This window comes from Morone saxatilis, unplaced genomic scaffold, assembly GCF_004916995.1.
Source record: "Morone saxatilis isolate NCDOM2014 unplaced genomic scaffold, NCSU_SB_2.0 Contig12, whole genome shotgun sequence".
In the NCBI taxonomy this organism is placed as follows: domain Eukaryota; kingdom Metazoa; phylum Chordata; class Actinopteri; family Moronidae; genus Morone; species Morone saxatilis.
This window is the reverse complement of record NW_023339674.1, coordinates 14,128,374-14,133,841: the sequence shown is the minus strand read 5'-3', so window position 1 is coordinate 14,133,841 and position 5,468 is coordinate 14,128,374. Positions and strand designations below refer to the sequence as shown.

General features: G+C 41.6%; 1 protein-coding gene across 1 annotated transcript in view; it reads right to left on the bottom strand.

The window, feature by feature from the left end:
- LOC118321858 (ceramide synthase 2-like) overlaps positions 1 to 382 on the bottom strand; it is an 11,850-nt gene extending 11,468 nt beyond the window's left edge. Inside the window, exon 1 of the mRNA XM_035653393.1 lies at positions 320 to 382. The gene's annotated coding sequence lies outside the window, so the exon portion shown is untranslated. The remainder of the gene's footprint in view (positions 1 to 319) is intronic.
- Positions 383 to 5,468: the final 5,086 nt, after the last annotated feature.

Below are 5,468 nucleotides of genomic sequence, written 5' to 3'. Positions count from 1 at the left end.
GCTGGCAGGAGAAAACAAAACAGCCTGCGCATGACAGCGAGGCGCAACCAGCCACACAACAGACACGCACCTTATCTGCCAAACAAATAAACCAGGTTAGAGATTAAAAAACAAGCAACATATTATTCATAAATATCCTATGAAGTGTGGCAGCCACAGGGAGGAAGCCCGCCTCTTACATCCAGCCGAGCAGCCCCATCAACAAACAACAACCCAATCACATTTAATCACATTGATCGATTTTTAAATGCCAGAAAATCCCCTAACAAACGCCCCATTGTTGTTCCATAACAGACTATAAACGCGACATTGCGGTTACCTGTCCGCGCTCCGGTGATGGGGATGATGAGAAGCGCACAGCGGCAACTGGGAGAGAAGAGGAGAGGAGAGCAGAGAAGAGGAGAGGAGGAGCGTGTTTGACGCAACCTGCTCCTGCCGAGGGCGGGGAGAGCCACGCTGTCGTCATCAGCATCGCTCTCATTGGGTTTTTTTTTGTCACCTTGCATAAGATAACTATATGGCCGTCATTTCATGATATGCAATCTCTAATTTTAGTATAATGGTCATAAAAATGTGACAACATTTTGTCATTTACTGCAAACAAAGCCCTAAAAAAGCAAATCAGTTCGTAACAGTCTCTTAGTTTTTGTCAATGCTCATTCTCACTGCCATAATATCTACAAATAAGAGTGAACATTTGGAAGGATCCCTTTGTAAGACATTTTTTTTGCAGTGTTTAATGGTGAAAACAGGAGTTACGCATTTATATATATGTAGATTATATTGTTTGTATCTTATTTTATGTAGACCCAGTGTGTGAACTATACCAGGGCTTTCAGGGGAGCTCCCTTTTTCTACTGTGTAGGAGGATATATTTTGTGATATTTTCTGATCTGAAGTTAATGATATTCGGCTGTCACTCTTCAGTGGGGATGGCATGATTAGCAAATCAAATGAAATCATACATCAATAGTAGCCTAAGTTTAAGCATAATTGAATTTCTGAATTTTGCATGGCCTTGCACTTTTGCCCAATCAACAATCAACTCTGCAAATTTGACCAATCATTGCCATTTCCTGCACAAAATGTTAAGTCTTATGTCACCAAATTCACTTGAAGATGCAGAAACTGCAATTTTATTCTTGCTGGAACAAGTTGCCTTCAATTCTCATGGCAAAACATCCTTAAAAACATCATCATGCACAATTTCTGTTCAAATCATACATTTTAGACTGCAACAACTCCTCACCCACCAAAAAAATCCTGGAAGGGCTGATTTTGTCAATATTCTACAGACCCCCCAAAGTTTCACAATTTATTTTTTCAGGGGAGCTCAAATCTTATTAAGAGGAGCCAAGCTCCCCTGTAGTTCGCACCCTGTGTAGACCTATATTTGGCTTTTAGTAATGAGCCTTTCTGGAGAAAATCACAGGAGCCTGAATTGTGTTCTACTTTCCTTTTGTTCTACTTCCTAAGGTGAGCTGAGGGAAAGAAACAGAGACACTGGACTGCAAGAATAAAAAGGCAGCAGTGCTTTCATCAAAGATTTTTTTGTAAAAGACCAGTGAATAAAGATGTCTGTCAGTCTTCAAAGCATCTACTCACTGTAGCACACCACAAGAGAGCGAAGGCCATTAGATCACAGTTTTGCAGAAGTAGCATAAACACACAGACATAAAGTGAAGTAATGAAGGTAACTTATTTTAGCACTATGTATATCTTACACAATATAAATCTTAATGACAATTGGGAATATTACCAGTATTCACCGGGACAAGGAACCTTTAACAACCATGTCTGTCATCACCAGCTACTATGTTGTTACTCATGACCTCAGGATACATCGACACCCAGTTTAAATGTTAAAACTATTACATTGCTATTACATTGCAGTTATCATCACATGATGCCACTGTACTGGGTGGTTTCAGGAAACTGCACCAAAGATGCATGGCAGAGAAAGAAATTCAGTATGAATGTTTGCTGTCACTGATATCATTTATCAAAGTGAAGAAAGCTGAAAAGACGTTGAGCCGTGCTCACATGACGCTGCCTTTCATACCAATCATACTCTAACAGTATACAGGAAAAGGCCTCAGGAGGAAAGAAATTACACCTAGCAGATGTTTATGTATCCTTTCTCTAGTATTACAAAAGTCACGACCCATGAGGCTGACAATAATTTATTGCTGTATGAAATTAATATAGGCATCCAAATAGTTTATACTTGAAAAATTGCAAATATTCAGCTTTTTTCCTCACACAGAGATAAAGTAACCACCATAAACTGGTATAGCCCTGGCTTGCTGGTGTCGTGTACAGATCAGTTGTTTCACCAGAGGGTGTATTTGTAGCCCTACTGTTTGTCACATAACCTTAAACCCCTTTACAGACGAGAAGTAGGAGGTATTATTCCATGTATCCAGGGTTCTGGAGGTTAAAGTCCTATTTCACCTCTACATTGACAATGACTGTTTGCTTCTATAGAGCCTAGAGGGCAAAGGCTGAAGGAAATTAATTGAAGATACTGTAACCGTAGCCCTGTGAGTACCGGCAGATTCCTGTAACCACTTTGCGGATGTCAGACAGTAAATTCAGCCTTCAGTGTGGTGTTCTGCAGGGCAACCTTATAGAGCAGATGGCTCCACTTGCTCTCACGGGGCTACAACATGCTATTTGCTTTAATTAATCATGTCTAGGAATGCCTGGCCCTTTGTGTTTGCTTTCTCTAAACCAAATATGTCTTCCATTTTTGTCTGTATCAGCATCAGTATGTGGTTTAGTTTGCAGGACTTGTTCAGGATGGAGACAGAACATGTGACTGATGAGGCAGCTATGATGGGGAGATGAAGAGATTTTTCTGTCTGTGGCTGTGGAATTCTTGAGATATGTGTGACAGGTCCTGTAAGACATTAAGTACTCACTATCATTTTGCAGGAACCAGTGAGTGTATACTGTACACACACAAATAAACTCTGTTCTTTTGGCCTTGTAGAGTGATTTACACTCAAAGGTTTGTTTTTGTTGTTAATTTTCCATGCAAGGTCTCCTCTTACCAGAGTTGCACCACAGATACCCTGATAAGCCCTCTGGTTGACAGGTGTAATTGTGCTCCCATGATGATATCATCTCTGCAGTGAGGGCAGGGGACATTCTCCCCCAGCTGGGTGTATCCTGTTATCTCCGCACAGATTTGTTTAGGCCAGCTGTTAGAGCTAATGCTTTTTGTGTCGTCATACCTATAGGATGATCAGTTTCCTATACGCTCTACTTAATGAATTTAATGAAATCTAAGATGTAATTTTATTAGTGGTGGAATTTAGGCTGTCTGGAGTAAGCTTATTTAGTCGTTCAGGCTGGTAGAAAGTAAACGCACACATACAGACGTCAGCATATACAGATAATGGAGAGAGGGAAAGACACAATTAAATCTGATTAATATTCCTGTCTGTACACATACACATGTACACATGCCTGTGTGTGACTCGAGGTGTGTGTGTGTGTGTGTGATGGATGATTGCTATATAATTGTTATACTGAGCTGAACCTTGGTGTCCAAACAAGTATGACAGCCACTGAGTTCATTTCCTGTTTTAGAGCCAATCACAACAACAGATGCACAGACACAGCACAGCGGGTAAGGTGGTAAATATTTGTTAAAGTTGAGCATACAGAATAACACTTAGAAGAGTTTGACTTCAAATCATGTGTAAAAGTGGCCTAGTGTGTATAAATAATGTATTTAGCCCGCATGTTCAGAAACACTGAATGCCTGCTGCCCTTTCTTGTGCTCCCAATGGAGTCCTAATGACATTCACAACTTTATCTTGTTACCTTGTTTGATTCTGGCCTTTTTCATCACTCCTCTCCTCTGTGGTGAAAGCTTTCTCTGCTTTCCATGGCTGAATGCAGTTTGTGCAGCCACAAGGGACTGCAAAAACATTTTGGATAAAAATACAGTAAGTATAAATAGTATGTAGACAATGTAACCACTGGAAATGGTAAGCAAAGAGAAACAAATCACCACAGTGGTGGTTTACCTAAACGCTAATGTGACAATGCTAACATAGTGATATTTAGCAGGTGTAAATCATGTTCATTATTTTAATTAAATGCTGATGGGAAGTTATTATACTTAATGCTGATAGGAATATTAATGTGTGTTCCAGATTACATGGTACCAATTTTAATTTTATGGCAATCCATCAATTATTTGGTGAGGTTTCACTTATAAACACAAATGCAACCTAATGGTGGTGCTAGATGAAAGGTCAGGTAGTCACCAAGGATCCATCATGTGGGAACCATGAATGTATGTACACAATGTTGTGTCAATCCTTTTAGTTTTTATGTTGAGTTATTTCAGTGGATATGTCACAGCTATGACCTGCTGTTAGGATCCATCCTCTTGGAACCAGAAATGTCATCAAATCAAGAAAATCCATCTAGTAATTGTTGAGAAATTCCTGTTGACAAGGGTTGTAGAGACTGACGTTGCCATCCATACAACCCTACAACAACAATGTCCACAATCCACCTTGTTCTGGGCTGTGCAGGCCTTGATCGGTGTGGGGACCGTAAAGGCCTCTGCAAGACCCCTCGTTCTTAGCTGTGTACCCCTCTGTCTCGGCCAACAATAACACAGCCAGGGAGGTGGGGAATGTGCACAGGAAACCGGTGCTTTGCAGCAGTAACAGCAGCGGTGGCGGCTCTGTGCTTGGCTGAGCTGAGCTGAGCTGCTGAGGACCTGGTTGGAGCACAGTCACGTTTCAGCTGGGGCCAGGGGGGCACCTCCAGGAAACACACACACACACACACACACTTTCCCACGGGACCCTGATTGGGGATTACAGTGCACACAAAAGCACACATGCACATATACCCATTAGTTGTTTGTCCAGACACACAAGAGCATACACAGGCACATTTTTATAGGTTTAACACACAACAATGTTCCTGTGTTTCATCTGATTTTCTCATTCACTTAATTTTTCTTTCATTAGAACACACACATCCTGATCTTCCTTTAATATCCCCATGGTCTCTGGGAGCTTTGACGCTCCTTCTCTCTGCCAGGTGTTTTGTCAGCACCCTGTGGCTGCCAACACAACAGGGCCTCTGTTCTCAGTTCCCTGTGGAAGCTCTCACATGCATGTTCTCTTTCTGCGTTTCCCCTCTTTCTCCATTTCTCTCTGTTCCTCCCTCTGTTAATTTCTCTCTCTGAGCATTCCTCAAGCTCTCCACTGTTGTCCCTCATTCTTTTGTCTGTTGTTTTTGGCGTCACTTCACCCTCGGACCCCCAGAGTGAAGCCAGTTCACTCTACAGTTCTAAGCTCTAAAGACAACAGTGCAAGGCCTCCTCTTCTTAACCCACACTCTATCTGAGACCAGGCTAACACAACAACTGGAGGCATACAGTAAAGACAGTCCTCCTGGGGATATTGGAAGTCTCCCTCATTGGACAAATT